This window comes from Pristiophorus japonicus, chromosome 2 (genome assembly GCF_044704955.1).
Source record: "Pristiophorus japonicus isolate sPriJap1 chromosome 2, sPriJap1.hap1, whole genome shotgun sequence".
Taxonomy (NCBI): Eukaryota; Metazoa; Chordata; class Chondrichthyes; family Pristiophoridae; genus Pristiophorus; species Pristiophorus japonicus.
Window position 1 is genome coordinate 40,014,960 of NC_091978.1, and position 16,761 is coordinate 40,031,720.

The 16,761-nt window shown below is 44.9% G+C and overlaps 1 protein-coding gene across 6 annotated transcripts in view; it reads right to left on the minus strand.

The window, feature by feature from the left end:
- The window catches only part of ctbp1 (C-terminal binding protein 1), a 228,174-nt gene that overhangs the window by 195,339 nt on the left and 16,074 nt on the right, over positions 1 to 16,761 (minus strand). Inside the window, exon 1 of one of the 6 annotated variants that reach the window (XM_070866877.1) lies at positions 4,844 to 4,859. The exons of 4 other annotated variants lie outside the window; for them this stretch is intronic. The gene's annotated coding sequence lies outside the window, so the exon portion shown is untranslated. Of the gene's footprint in view, positions 1 to 1,804; positions 1,817 to 4,843; positions 4,860 to 16,761 lie in introns of those variants that run through there. One more of the 6 variants, XM_070866878.1, reaches the window with a different exon arrangement.

Sequence of the window (16,761 nt, forward strand, 5' to 3'; positions counted from 1 at the left end):
CATGTCTAAGGGCTGGCGCTGTTTCCTGCATTTTTCATGCAGCTATTGCGCTGCAAAAATCATGTCCGTTGTGCCTCGTGGGGGACGAAATTCGCACTGCGATTCCGGGAGAAGCTCCTCGGCCACAGGGAGAAGACGGTTGAGGAGGACTCTAGCGACGACTTTCCCAGTGGCTGATACCAGGGAGCTTTCTCTGTAGTTGCCGCAGTCGGACTTGTCCCCTTTTTTAAAGATGGTCACGATCACAGCGTCTCTAAGGTCTCCCGGCATGCTCTCCTCCCTCCAGATGAGAGAGATGAGGTCATGTATTCTTGCCAACAGTGCATCTATGTTACTTAGTTCAAGAGGATATAGCACAAAAATTTCATGTACCCATCATTGCATTTTGAGATCTTCCAACAGCACAGTGTCACAGAAAATCAGAGCCATCTCAAATGTGAATCTATACATATGGCCAAGCCCCACAATCTGGACATTTAGCAGAAGTCCACTGTTTACTGAATCACTGCCCAAGTATGAGACACAAACTGACCTTACTTTGATAGGTTCAGGGAGTTGGAGAAAGATAAATGTATGAATTACATTTTCAGAAATAACAAAATGCTCAATTTGCTGTAAAACATGAATCTCAAATGAAGATTTCAACCACACCACAATGGAGACACATTTAAGCATAGGCCAAGAAAATCTTTCACACAACATACAATTTCCGAAGGGCTGACGGTCAATGATGGCGACCAAGGAGAAAAGTTTCCAGTTTGTCATCTTGGCCAGATAAAGTGCACAGATTTTGGCTGCCATTTTCCATTTATCATTGGCCGGCCAGGTGTCCAAGGGTTCGGGAAACCTGGTAGCTGAAGACAGACGGGAGCAGCCGGATCCAGCAGTTAAGTGGTTGTGGACCAGGAGTGCTCCGCCCAGCCCAGGCCTCATAAGGGAGCCTTTGGCCTTCCAGCCTCCTGCCGCTAATGTCTGCTGGCCAGGCAGTCAATCTGGCATCTGTTGGATGGAAATCTGCAGTGATTTATTGAAATGAGGCCCCACTGTTATTTGCCAAGTTCTCCGTTACCGGACTCCCCTGCATCCTTCCTGCCTCACTGTTAATATCGGGGCTAATCTTTCCAATTTAATTGAACAATTGGGGCAAAACCTAAGCATAGCACCTTAATTACACAGGATCTATCCATTTTTTTTTCCTTAATTCTCTGCAGTTTTATGTTGCGCACTGGGCTTTTTGAAGGAAACGTTACAAGGACACCATCAAAGCTTCCCTGATAAAGTGCAACATCCCCACTGACACCTGGGTGTCCCTGGCCAAAGATCGTCCTAAGTGGAGGAAGCGCATCTGGGAGGGCGCTGAGCGCCTCGAGTCTCATCATTGAGAGCATGCAGAAATCATGCGCAGGCATTGGCAAGAGCATGCGGCAAATCTGTCCCACCCACCCTTTCCCTCAGCGACTATCTGCCCCACCTGTGATTCTCGTATTGGACTGTTCAGTCACCGAAGGACTCATTTTTAGAGTGGAAGCCAGTCTTTCTCAATTCAGAAGGACTCCCTATGATGATGATGATGATGATGGTCTAGATATATCCTTAAACCATCCATTCTTCCCTTCAACAGGTCTCAACTCAATTAAATACTAGTGAGAAAAGCTTCCCAGATATGACACATCTCTGACAGAAGAAGAAATAATGTCATCTGATAAGTGATCCCTCTCTCTCACTTCTAACTTCCAATCTTTGTATGTCTCTTTCCTCCTCTACCCTTCCAAAATGCTCATGTTCAAATTGCAATTTCTCTTACTTTAGATCATTCTTTCCGGAACTTAGCTGTGGCAGAGGAAAGGGTTTTCAGGAAACAGGTTCACAGGACATTAAAGGCAGCACCTTGGGTTAATAGAGCTGTATTGGAAAAAAACAGAAAGGAATTCTACAGATCATAAAAAGTATAGAATATCTTCATTTCCATGCTGAGTCCCCCACCATGAGCATCCTGGAGGTCACCATTGTCCAGAAACTCTTCAGGGCCAGTCACATAATTATTGTGGCTGACTGACTTGCTCTGAGACTGGGTGGCTCATCTCCTGACTCCCACCACTTACAAAGCACAATGTCAGTAGTGTGATGGTATACTCCCCACTTGTCTGGATCGGATCAGCTCAAAGAACAATCAAGAATCTCAACACCATCCAGGACAAATCAGTTTGTTTCATCAGCATCTGATCCATGAGCCAAAACATCCTCTCCTTGGTTGCAGTGTGTACCATATACAAGATGCACTGCAGCAACTCACTCACACTTCGACAGCACCTCCCAAACCCCCGACCTCTACCACCTAGAAGGACAAGGGCAGCAGATGCATGGAAACACCACAACCTGCACATTCCTCTCCAAATCACACACCATCCCGACTTGGATGTACATTACCGTTCCTTCATAGTCACGGAGTAAAATCCTATGACTCCCTCCCTAACAGCACTATGGGTGCACCTTCACCACAAACACTGCAGTGGTTCAAGAAAGCTCATTGCCACCTTCTCATGGGCAGCTAGAGATGGGCAACAAATGCTGGCCTTACCAGTGATGCCCACATCCAGAGAATACATTTTACAAATGTAAATGTGATTACAAGGAAATGGGAAGAGTGTGGGCAAGTGTAATTAAACTATACTCTCACATGGAGGGTCAATGCAGACACTTTCCATTTTGTAACATCTAATATTTTTAATAAAGGAACTCCTTACTTGCCCCTTCTTGCAAGCTTCAGGTTTTAGTCCATGTTTGCCATCTCCTCAGGAGTGCTTTCTAATATAACTAATTTTCAACTCATCTCAATCTTGTTACAGCCTGTCCCTCAATTCAAAACAAAATCTGATAATCGACACTAAACATTTTCCTTTTAAAATTGTGAAGTAACCCATGACAGATTTCGCACCCTTTCAATGATGACTGCTCTCAATGATGGAGACCAATGGTAATCCTATTTAAATGAAGTGTAAATTTAATATCCTGAACCTTTAGCGATTGAAAGAACGAAAGTTTTTATACCTGTAATTTAAGATTGCCTAATCTTTTAGATCATACCATCGCATAGATTACACAGCACAGCGATTTCAGTATTATTCCAGGGTCCAGGTGCTTCAAAATCCTCACTGTATATATTGCAGGTAGATTCAACAGCAGCAAATAAAACAGAGTCAGGACAACAATAACAACAAACGTTAATGACACAGAGGTGCCTTTAAGTTGTAATTTGTGACCATTTCTAGTTGTTTGGATCTCCTAAATGGCAAGCTCTGCTTCACAAGCAGTCCCAAAAGTCATCTTTGTATGCATCTCCGAGCCTCTGCGGTTTTCACTCTAGTACGATACTGCTAAATCACTGCAGCAATAAAGCATTGGCATAACTAACACTAAAAGTAAAATAAACTCCCATATGTTTGTGCTGCACAAATAAACAATGCCATGCTTAGAAATTCAGGAACAAACAGATATATTATCATGAACGCAAATCTACTGCTGGGTTAGCTTTGTCACACTGCAAGACCACTTCCATAGCTGCTCAGATCACATACAGGTGAACACCATAAGCTAGGGAATCAAATTACTAAAAAAACCTTTCCAGTTAAAATATTGGTGCTATAGTTTATATAGTGCATAAGGCAACAGTATTGGTGGGCTAATTGTTGTGCTGCTTGGCTGGCAACGCTAATACAGGTTAAACCTCCCAAATCCGGAAACCTCGGGACCGAGGCCATTACGGATTTTGGAACGTATTTCCGACGTCTCGAATCCGGAAATACCCGGGCAGAGGTTCGGGTATTTCCGGATTTCAGAACCCTTTGGCCAGCCATATTCCGGGCGAAGAAAAAAGCTCGAGAAAAACCTGCGTTGCAGCCCCAAAGACAGCGGTATGAAGACCTGCAAAAAAAAAGTTAACGTTGTTTATTTTTTAAATTATTTTTGAGATTTTTTTTTTTAAAAACATAAGTTATCCCCCCTCCCAAAACTTAGGTCTTTAAAAAAAAGCGGTGTGATTAGCAGCATTTTTGGCAAAAAATGGCAAGAAAATACCGCTATCACCAAAAAACTGAATTTCTAGCCTATGTGCACCATTTTTTAAAAATGTCCGGATTTCAGAACATTTTCCGGATTTTGGATGATCAGCGTGATGTCCGGATTTCGGAATATTCCAAATTTGGGAGGTCGAACCTATATATAAAATGGTGAACATGGCAAATAATTTTTTTTTTAAAAAAGAGGTATTTATCATGTCCATAGTTAACATCAAGGCCTCGACATCAAAAAATGTTTAACTGAATAAGGTTTCAAAACATTTTCGATACTATATTCTTTGTTAGTGCTATTTATGCCATTATCAGCATTTAAGTATGGAAATGTCATGAACTGCTGATTTTGTTTCATCCATCCCCCATAAAGCAGCATTTATTACAATTCTATCTGCTTCGGTGCGAAGCATGTAGGAAATGCAAGAGACAATCTTTAGCCAAGGTGAAAGGAAAAGGCAGCAGGAAAGAGTCAGATTGTGTCACTTCACAAATAAGATTGGTGATTTTTAAACGAGTACTTCAAAAAAAGCAGGCAAAGATATGCAAGTCTGATGTCCACCATTAAAAGTCAACTTGTGTTTTTTTAATTTATTATATCTACCTTGGTTATAAAATACAGGCCATATTTCCAAAAGAAAACCCCAAATATAAAAGGACTTCTACAGAAGTCTGAAGGTGATTAAACCTCTCTTATCCGGAACTCCCTTATCCGGCACCATTCCCGGCCGGTGGGTGGCGCATGCGCAGAATGCGACCGTCAAAATCCTACTCACCAACATAATCTTTCTCCTCAATCGGCTGCCACAGTCACAGTCCTCGGGCCGGCCACTCCTCCCCACAGCACTCCAGCCGGGAGGTTGGGCAGACTCTGCTCAGCTTGCCGGCTCTTCCGGGGCCCGCCGGCTCTACCAGGGCCCGCTGTACACAGGTTGACTGACTGCCGGTCCAGTCAATCGGCACACACACACCCCAGCAACAGCACGTAAAGGCGCAGTCCACCCAAACACGTGACCTCTCCTCATCCGGCAAAATCCCTCGTTCGGGACAGGCCAGGTCCGAAGGATGTTTGATAAGGGAGGTTCAATCTGCAGTAGGAAACGGCACCTCTGTGACCAACTATGCATAGATAATTTGTTAGTCTTTTCTAACCTAAGTTTGAAAATTCATTTAAGATCTCAATATTAGGGTGAAACTATGCTTGTGCTCGAACAGGAACTATTTCAAAGAGAAATCTTTCCTTAAATTTTGACAGTCATTCTCAACAGCTCCACTAACTTTTTGGAAATTTTACATTTTGCTGCATCTGATCTAACGTTAACAGTTTTTTGATGAAGAGAAACCAAGAAGCGATTATAATTAGTGTTCACACTGCATTCGGGTTACGGTTAGGGTTAGAAACATAGAAAATAGATGCAGAAGTAGGCCATTCGGCCCTTCGAGCCTGCACCGCCATTCAAGAAGATCATGGCTGATCATTCACCTCAGTACCCCATTCCTGCTTTCTCTCCATACGCCTTGATCCCTTTAGGCATACGGGCCATATCTAACTCCCTCTTGAATATATCTAACGAACTGGCATTAACAATTCTCTGCGGTCGAGAATTCCACAGGTTCACAATTCTTCGAGTGAAGAAGTTTCTCCTCATCTCGATCCTAAATGGCTTACCCCTTATCCTTCGACTGTGACCACTGGTTCTGGACTTCCCCAAAATCGGGAACATTGGGCCCAAGTTTACACAGGATAAAAAAAACGGGCGCTCCTCCGAGCTGGGCGCCCGTTTTTCACGCCTAAAACGGTGGCAGAAAAAAAACGCGCTATTCTCGAGCACTTTGCAGCTCCTTGTCTGTTTGGCGCGGCACCCAGGGGGGCGGAGTCTACACTCGCGCCGATTTTGTAAGTGGGAGGGGGCGGGTACTATTTAAATTAGTTTTTTTCCTGCCGGCAACGCTGCGCGTGCGCGTTGGAGCGTTCACGCATGCTCAGTGTGAAAAAAAACATTGGCACGCGGCCATTTTTGTAGTTCTTTGTAGCGGTTTCATTTTTGAACATTTTTTAACAAAATCACATTGCCATCAGCACTGAGGCTTCCCTTCTCACTGTCTCCTTCCCCTCCCTCCCCTCCGCGGCAACAAGCCGCTGTCTTCTTCCCTTCCCCTCCCTCTCCTGCACGGCAACAATCCGCTGTCTCCTTCCCCTCTCTCCCCTGCGCGGCAACAAGCCGCTGTCTCCTTCCCCTCCCTCCCCTCCCTCCACGGCTACAAGCCGCTGTCTCCTTCCCCTTCCTCCCCTGCGCGGCAACAAGCCGCTGTCTCCTTCCCCTCCCTCCACGGCAACAAGCTGCTGTCTCCTTCCCCTCCCTCCCCTGTGCGGCAACAAACGGCGGTTTCCTTCGAACAATGGCTGAAGCACTTTCACACAGGTAGGAAGATGGTTTATTTAATCTTTTCTTTGCTTGTAAATGTTTATTCAGGTTGGATTTATTTGTATAATATTTGTAGAAGTATAAATAAGGATTGATTGTAGAATTTAATTACTTCCCTTCCCCGGCCCCCCCCCCCCCCGCGCCTCGTTCTGGACGCCTAATTTGTAACCTGCGCCTGATTTTTTAATGTGTAGAACAGGTTTTTTCAGTTCTACAAAAAATCTTCACTGGCTCCATTCTACTTTAGTTTGGAGTACGTTTTCACTGTGGAAACTTTCAAATCAGGAGTCAGTGGCCGGACATGCCCCCTTTTGAAGAAAAAATTCTGTTCCAAAGTAGAACTGTTCTACCTGACTAAAACTGCAGAAAAAAAAATGTGGAGAATTGCGATTTCTAAGATAGTCTGTTCTCCACCAATTGCTCCTAAAAATGAGGCGCAAATCATGTGGAAACTTGGGCCCATTATCCCTGCATTCTGTCCAGTCCCATCAGAATTTTATATGTTTCCATGAGATCCCCTCTCATTCTTCTAAACTCCAGTGAATACAGGCCCAGTCAATAGTCTCTTCTCATAGGTCAGTCCTGCCATCCCGGGAATCAGTCTGCACCCCCTCAATAGCAAGAACATCCTTCCTCAGATTAGGAGACCAAAACTGAACACAATATTCCAGGTGAGGCCTCACCAAGGCACTGTACAACTGCAGTAAGACCTCCCTGCTCCTGTACTCAAATCCCCTAGCTAAGAAGGCCAGCATGCCACTTGCCTTCTTCACTGCCTGCTGTACCTGCAAGCCAACTTTCATTGACTGATATACCATGACACCCAGGTCTCGTTGCACCTCCCCTTTACCTAATCTGCCGCCATTCAGATAATATTCTGCCTTGACGTTTTTAACCTCACATTTATCCACATTATACTGCATCTGCCATGCATTTGCCCACTCACCAAACCTTGCCAAGTCAACCTGCAGTCTCTTAGCATCCTCCTCACAGTTCATACAGCCACCCAGCTTAGTGTCATCTGCAAACCTGGAGATATTACACTCAATTCCTTCATCAAAATCATTGATGAATATTGTAATTAGCTGGGGTCCCAGCATTGAGCCCTGCGGCACCCCACTAGTCACTGCCTGCCATTCTGAAAAGGACCAGTTTATCCCGACACTCTGCTTACTGTCTGCCAACCAGTTCTCTATCCACATCAATACATTACCCCCAATACCGTGTGCTTTAATTTTGCACAACAATCTCTTGTGTGGGACCTTGTATTTGGACTTTCAAAAAGCTTTTGACAGTCCAAATACACCACATCCACTGGTTCTCCCTTGTCCACTCTACTAGTTACAGCCTCAAAGAATTCTATAAGATTTGTCAAGCAAGATTTCCTTTTCATTAATCCATGCTGACTTGGACCAATCCTGTCACTCTTTACAAACACGCAGCTATTTCATCTTTAATAATTGATTCCAACATTTTCCCCCCTACCGATGTCAGGCTATAATTCCCCATTTTCTCTCTCCCTCCTTTTTTAAACAGTGGTGTTACATTAGCTACCCTCCAGTCCATAGGAACTGATCCAGAGTCGATAGACTGTTGAAAATGATCACCAATGCATCCACTATTTCTTGGGCCACTTCCTTAAGTACTCTGGGATGCAGACGATCAAGCCCTGGTGATTTATCGGCCTTCAATCCCATCAATTTCCCAAACACAATTTCCTGACTAATAAGGATTTCCTTCAGTTCCTTCTTCTCGCTAGGTCCTCGGTCCCCCAGTTTTTTCGGAAGGTTATTCATGTCTTCCTTCGTGAAGATAGAACCAAAGTATTTGTTCAATTGGTCTGCCATTTCTCTGTTCCCCATTATAAATTCACCTGATTCTGACTGCAAGGGACCTACGTTTGTCTTTACTAATCTCTTTCTCTTTACATATCTATAGAAGCTTTTGTAGTCAGTTTTTATGTTCCCAGCAAGCTTCTTCTCATACTCGATTTTCCCCCTCCTAATACAACACTTTGTCCTCTTCTGCTGAATTCTAAATTTCTCCCAGTCCTCAGGTTTGCTGCTTTTTCTGGCCAATTTATATGCCTCTTCCTTGGATTTAACACTAACCCTGACTTCCCTTGTTAGCCACGGTTGAACCACCTTCCCAGTTTTATTTTTACTCCAGACAGGGATGTACAATTGTTGAAGTTCATCCATGTGATAGTTAAATGTCTGCCATTGCCTATCCACTGTCAACCCTTTAAATATCATTCGCCAGTCTATTCTAGCCAATTCACGTCTCATACCATCAAAGTTACCTTTCGTTAAGTTCAGGACCCGAGTCTCTGAATTAACTGTATCACTCTCCACCTTAAATGAAGAATTCTACCATATTATTGTCACTCTTCCCCAAGGGGCCTCGCACAAGATTGCTAATTAGTCCTTTCTCATTACACATGACCCAGTCTTGGATGGCCAACCCTGTAGTTGGTTCTTCAACATATTGGTTTAGAAAACCATCCCTAATATACTCCAGGAAATCCTCCTCCACCGTATTGCTACCAGTTTGGTTAGTCCAATCTATATATAGATTAAAGTCGCCCATGATAACTGCTGTACCTTCATTGCACGCATCCCTAATTTCTTGTTTGATGCAGTCCCCAACCTCTACTACGGTTTGGTGATCTGTACCCAACTCCCACTGTCGTTTTCTAACCTTTGGTATTCCGCAGCTCCACCCATGCAGATTCCACATCATCCAAGCTAATGTCCTTCCTTACTATCGCGTTAATTTCCTCTTTAACCAGCAACGCTACCCCATCTCTTTTTCCTTTCTGTCTATCCTTCCTAAATGTTGAATACCCCTGGATGTTGAGTTCCCACCCAGCCTTGGTCTCTGGAGCCATGTCTCCATAATCCCAATTACATCATATTCGTTAATAGCTGCCTGCGCAGTTAATTCATCCACCTTATTACGAATACTCCTTGCATTGTGTCTTTTTAAACACACATTGTCCCTTTAGAATTTTGCTGTAATGTGGCCCTTTTTGTTTTTTGCCTTGGGTTTCTCTGCCCTCCACTTTTACTTTTTTTCTTTCTATCTTTTGCTTCTGCCCCCATTTTACTTCCCTGTCTCCCTGCATAGGTTCCCATCCCCCTACCATATTAGTTTAACCCCTCCCCAACAGCACTAGCAAACACTCCCCGTACGACATTGGTTCCGGTCCTGCCCAGGTGCTGACCATCCCGTTTGTACTGGTCCCACCTCCCCCCGAACCGGTTCCAATGTCCCAGGAATTTGAATTAGAGGTTGTGTGCTAAGAGGACCAATAAAAATGGTTCCAACAGATCGTAATGCAATGTTAAAGTGAATTTAGAAAATGCCAAAAACTATCAAATCACATCTTATTTACAAAGATAGTGGCCGAGATTTTCCTGGGGACTTGTATCATTGTAATGGAGAATCCATGTCTTCGGGAACCTTAAACGACACAAAAGAAAGAAAAAATTATGGAGTAAGTGACTTGTGTCACATTTTCCTGGGGCTTTTGTGCTGTTCCCCCATTACCCTCATAAAACAGTGAAAAGTTATTATTAGCTCCATCCCCATTAAAAATCAATGTTGAATATAAGCCAAAGGTAAATGCAATTTTGCTAGATTAAATGCTAGTTTCCTTGCCTTTCCCACTTAGACACAAAAACATAGAAACTTCTTGGAGGGCTTGACAGGGTAGATGCAGGGAGGATATTTTCCCTGGCTGGCGAGTCTAGGACTGAGATGAGGAGAAACTTCTTCACTCAGAGAGGGTGATGAATCTTTGGAATTCTCTACCTCAGAGGGCTGTGGAGGCTCAGTTGTTGCATACATTCAAGACAGAGATAGATAGATTTTTGAATATTAAGGGAATAAAGAGATATGGGGATAGGGGAGTTGAGGTAGACGATCAGCCATGATCTTATTGAATGGCAGAACAGGTTCGAAGGGCCAAATGGCCTACTCCTAATTCTTATGTTATGTCCTGGGTCCTTTAAAAGGTATTTCCAATGACAACAGAAAATTTATCACCTTAAGCAGCAGGATTGGGCCTGAAGCACCGTATCTGCAGCAAGAAAACAGTGCTCAGCAAGTACAACAGGCACCATTTCCGATTTATGATCGCTCTCGTATATCTAAGGTGTCCCAGCGCAGTGGCTGCAGCTCTCCTGCCATGCTCTCACCTGGTTCCAATTTGCTGTGTGATTTGGGAGTAGTGCAGAGTGCCGTGGCCGTTTTGTTTAAAGTGGCGAAGTTAGAACGAATGCATGAGGCTCCAGGCAATAGGTAAACTGTTGTGTTCCTAACACAGATGAGACTGCACACAGGGAGGTTAAAGTAACAGTGACCCCAGTCTTTAATAAGACACTCGAGTGAGGAACAGGCCTTAGGGGCCGGCTTATATACAGTGCTCCCAAGGGATGCTGGGATCCCTTGGGACTTCAGGGGATGCGCTCCCTGGTGGCGGAACATGGGAGTGCATGCTTTACAGATACACAACATAAACAATTTCAGAGAAGGCAAGAGGATTCGGAACAACCACAAGGGACGGGATCATTTATTAAAGAATCAACTTCCCAAGTCTGTGAGCAAGTTACAATCTCCCTGCAGTTTCAGACCAGACAGAGAGACAGACACACACTTCCAATTTGCTGCTTGCAAATGCAGGAAAATATTGATGCACTGGACAGTGATATTTAACGTCACCAATCTTGCCGTTGCAGGAAAATCTCCTCCAATGTCCTGGGACTGAGAGAACAAAGTGAACACCAGTACGAAAACGGTTTTATAAACACCTTGATTGATTTGATTTTCGGTGGTTTTAAGGGGAATTGTGTCGGTGTCAGTGGTAGCATTCACGCTGGAGTTAGGTGGTCATGGATTCCATCCACGACAGAGACTTGAGCACACAATCTCGACTGACACTGCAATGCAGCAGTGAGCAAGTGCTGCACTGTTGGAGACGCTCTCTTTCACATATGGGGCTTCGGTTTAACACTTTATGACCTTCAGGTGGGTGCAGAAGATCCCATGGCACCAGAAGAGGCGAGTTCTCCGCGGTGTCCTGGCCAATATTTGTCCCTCAACCCACATCACTAGAAGAGTGGTGGTCATTTATCGCATTGCTGTTTGTGGGACCTTGCTGTACGCGATGTGTACACCACATTACCCTAAATTACAACAGCGACTATACTTCAAAGAGTACTTAATTGACTTTGGGATGTCAAGAGGTTATGAAAGGTGCTATATAAATGCAAGTTCAGGAACTAATTGATTGAGTGAGTGATTGATTAACTGAGTAAACAACTTAGGAGGTAGATTGCGTCTGTATTTTTTTCTCCACTTAAAATCAAAACGAATTTAATTGTTAATTCAAAGCCCATCCAACTCGCAGCAAAACAATCCCTTGCCTCATTCAAACCAAGTTGATAAGAATATTTGTAAAAAAATGCATGATGAATTTTGACAGCTTAGATAACAAGGTCAACCAACAGGCTGCACTCATCCTTTTAGCCAAAAAAAAACTACTGATCTTCACAAAAATTTGTTTAAGCAACAAGACAACACTACCTGCGAGCATCCCACACATTAATCGTTGTAATTTCATTCACACATATGCTGTGCAGACGAGAACTTAAAATATATTGTCAGGAGACTTGGGATGAGAGGAGTTCAACTTTTGTAGCCATCCCCAGTACTTTTTAATGGCTTTCTGGAATACAAATCACAATTATTCCACATATGCAGCTGTGTGTGATCATAATCTTACATCCACAGGTTAATTCTGCATCTCCCATTTGATGTTACATTGCATATGTCAGTGCAGTGATTTCTGGTCCTTAGCCAGCCAGAGTTCATGATTTCAAATCCCTCCATGGGATGTTGCAAATCTGAATTCAATAGATCTGGTTATTTATGGGTTTACTCCAGAGAAAACTATGAAAGCTTCCAAATATTGTAAAAAAATATCCACATGTCCTTCAAAGAAGGGATCCTCTTTCCTGATCTGGCCTATATGGGACTCCACTAACATGACCATGAGTTGTAATATCCTCTGACTTGGTCTAGCAAGTCACAGGCCCAGAATTTGCGGTCGGGATGATGGCGAACTGGCTGCGTTCGCCGTCATTTTGCCTTTGAAACTAACCGCAACTTCAGTATTTGGCACAAGCGCAGGAACATGTGTAAATCCTGAAGTTGTGGTCGGTCACTCATCATCATCATAGGCAGTCCCTCGGAATCGAGGAAAACTTGCTTCCACTCTTAACATGAGTTCTTAGGTGGCTGTACAGTCTAATACGAGAACCACAGTCTGTCACAGGTGGGGCAGACAGTCGTTGAGGGAAGGGGTGGGTAGGACAGGTTTGCTGCACGCTCTTTCCGCTGCCTGCGCTTGATTTCTGCTCAGCGCCCTCCCAGATGCGCTTCCTCCACTTAAGGTGGTCTTTGGCCAGAATCTCCCAGATGTCAGTGGGGATGTTGCATTTCATCAGGGAGGCTGAGGGTGTCCTTCCAATGTTTCCACTGCTCATGTTTGGCTTGTTTGCCGTGAAGGAGTTCAGAGTAGAGCGCTTGCTTTGGGAGTCTCGTGTTTGGCATACGAACAAGGTGGCCTGCCCAGCGGAGCTGATCAAGTGTGGTCAGTGCTTCAATACTGGGGATGTTGGTCGAGGACGCTAATGTTGGCGAGTCTGTCCTCCCAGGGGATTTGTAGGATCTTGCGGAGACATCGTTGCTGTATTTCTCCAGCGACTTGGTGTCTGCTGCACATGTTCCATGTTTCTGAGCAATAAAGAAGGGCAGGTATTACTACGACCCTGTAGACAGAGTTTGTTGGCAGATTTGAGGGCCTGGTCTTCAAAACACTCTTTTCCTCAGGCGGCCGGAGGCTGCACTGGCGCAATGGAAGCGGTGTTGGATCTCGTCGTCAATGCCTGCTCTTGTTGAGAGGAGGCTCCCCAGATATAGGAAATGGTCCACGTTGTCCAGGGCCGCGCCATGGATCTTGGTGACTGGGGCACAGTGCTGTGCGATAAGGACAGGCTGGTGGAGGACCTTTGTCTTGCTGATGTTTAATGCAAGGCCTGTGCTTTCGTACGCCTCAGTAAATACGTCGACTATGTCCTGGAGTTCAGCCTCTATGTTCGTAGACGCAGGCGTCGTCTGCGTACTGTAGCTCGACGACAGAGGTTGGTGTGGTCTTGGACCCGACCTGGAGATGGCGTAGGTTGAACAGCTTCCCACTGGTTATGTAGTTTAGTTCCACTCCAGCCGGGAGCTTGTCGATTGTGAGGTGGAGCATGGCAGCGAAGATAATGGAGAAGAGGGTTGGGGTGATGACGCAGTCCTGTTTGACCCTGTTCCGGATGTGGATTGGGTCTGCAATGGATCCGTTGGTAAGGATCACGGCCTGTATGTCATCGTGGAGGCGGAGGATGGTGATGAACTTTTGAGGGCATCTGAAACTGAGGAGGATGCTCCATAGACCCTCGCAGTTGACAATGTCAAAGGCATTTGCAAGCTCGAAGGCGGCCATGTAGAAGGGCTGGTGCTGTTCCCTGCAGCTATCGCGCTGCAAAAATCACGTCCGTTGTGCCCCGAAATCCGCACTGACTCCGGGAGGACATACTCAGCCACAGGGAGAAGACGTTGAGGAGGACTCTAGCGATGATCTTCCCAGTGGCTGATATAACAGGGAGATTCCTCTGTAGTCACCGCAGTCGGACATCCCTTTTTTTTTTAAAAAGATGGTCATGATCACTGCATCGCTGTGATCTCCCAGCATGCTCTGCTCCCTCCAGATGAGAGATGAGGTCATGTATTTGCACCAGTAGTGCTTCTTTGCCATACTTTCGTGCCTCAGAAGGGATTCCATCTGCTCCCCGAGCCTTGTTGTTCTTAAGCTGCCTAATGGCTTTTTCTACCTCGTGCAGTGTTGAGGTTTCACTGAGATAGTGGCGAGTAGCATGCTGCAGGATGGAGTCGAGAACACTCGAGTCAAAGGCAGAGTCTCGGTTGAGGAGATCTTCGAAGTGCTCCTTCCAGCAGGCCCTGACTGCCTCGGTGTCCTTGATGAGTGTTTCCCAGTTCTTGGCCAGCAGTGGGGTGGGGCCTTGGGTGTTTGGGCCGTAGGTGGCCTGGACTGCAATAAAGAATCCTCGCACATTATGGTTGTCGGCCAGCTGCTGTATCTCCTGTGCTTTCTCCATCCACCACAGAAGTTGTGGTCTGTCATTCACTACTCCGACACTGTGCTGCTCCTCCTGCCAGAGCCGGCAATCTGTGTAATCAGTCAAATCAGGGAAATGGACCAAAATTTCAGCATTCTGCAGTAAGTACGCTGTTAAATTGCCCACTAAAAGTTAGACTCAAAAAGGGATTAAGTGGGGGGGGTTTTGATACGTTATTACCGGTAAACAAATGTTAACGGCCTGGAAGATTAATTTTACTTTTGTGCAGTGTGAAATTTGTCCATTGCAATAAAAATGTAAATTTAAGAAACTAAAAGTTTGTCCATCTTTATTTCAGGTTTGCCTTTTCCCCATGAGAGAACTCTCTCAACATTTTTTTTTAAAGTTAGAATTTTAAGAGCTTACGCACTTCCTTGTTCACTGTCTGTGAGAATTCTGCATTTTGATTGGCTGCTTAGAAAGCCTGTTGCTGTCACAGCAGTTTGCACAAGGGGATCCCCACCAACTTGCATGACTTTAATTGAAGGTCGGAAAACCGGAAATTCTCAACACGGGGATCACGAGACCCTCGTGCGATGCGTACTTGGGGGCCAGCAGCAAACGCCTTTGCTTCGTCACTTATCGCAAATTGCAGGCCATACAAATTCTTTAAAAAGGCGGCCCACAACCATCTTCTCAGAGCAACCAGTATGGGGGGAAAAAAAAAAAGGTCCTTCTCCTTCGGCGGTCCTTCACATCGAGGATGATTTGCTTCCACACCAAAAAGGGATGAGTTCACAGGTGTATCAATGAAGGACCCGACACTCCAGGTCCCAAACTACATATTGAAGGGTGGAGGGCGCATGGATCTTTTTTAAAAACACGTGACGACCATTGCACACCCGCCCCCACCCGGGCTTGATAGAGCTAGGCCTTGTCCCAGTGACAAGGATTAACCAAGATGACTGGAGACCAGCTCTGCTGCACGGACCTAGTGTGCATACATATATATTGCAGCATGGGCTGGCCTGTGCTTCCCCTGGGCCCACGCCACTTCTGCGCCCCGAACTCACGCCTCTCCTGGGTCCTGATCACATCACTCTACAATCTCTCGCCGCTCCTTCTTCCTTGTTTACATACTATTGGAACTTATATCATTCTTTTTTAACTTCAAATATAGAGTCTTAAGAAAGGCTTGGAGGGTAGCAAAACTGGAGAACATTTGGACCTTGATATATTGGTAATCTCTCAGCATCCCTCGTGACAAATATTTAGAAATATTATCTTGCAAATCAAGTGACTGACCACCATTTATACTATTCCTGATTCAAGTCTTTCCCAAAGGAAGTCTGCACACTGCAATTCTATTACACAACTTATTCTTATGCTAAGATGTGCAGTTATCAGGAGGTAAAACAAGTTTGGTTTGATTCTGAATATATGGAAACAGCTTAACATTTATTACAAATCTGTACTATCTACGATTGAAAATCTCTTTGCAATTCTCCCAAATTTACAACCTGGAAGCAATACTGATTTTACAGGATGTGGATATTGAATTTTAAAACTGTACGAGGTCAAAATTGGATTTTGTACAATCGCCCTTAACCACGCACAGGAAGCGGCTAACGGGTGGCAAAGGCCTACCGTCATCGGTAAGCGGCATCGACACCTCAACCTAAATTGAGTCGGCTCTTTGACAGAGGCACCAAGAGGCAACGCTGCGCCAACTAAAGCCTCCTGCATGGTGACGTCGTGCAACAGGCAACAGAGATGTCAAAGAGGTGTTGCAACATTTGCTTTGCATGGCAACAGGCGGCCCATACAGTCAGGAAAAAGTTGTGGTAAAAGAGCAGAATCGCCCAGAATGGAAGGTAAGTTTTTCTCTTTATTTATTTCTGCATGTTTTCATTAGTTTTTAGAGTGGGGATGTGTGTGTGCAGATCGGAGAAGTTTTAAGTTTTTCTTTTCCTTTCTGTTCTTTTTACAGCATAGCGGCAGCCTCCCTTCAAGAAATTCAGAAGGCCTCCTGAGCTCCCGCCCGAGGATGAGTGTGTGCAATGCCACTTTTTAAGTGCT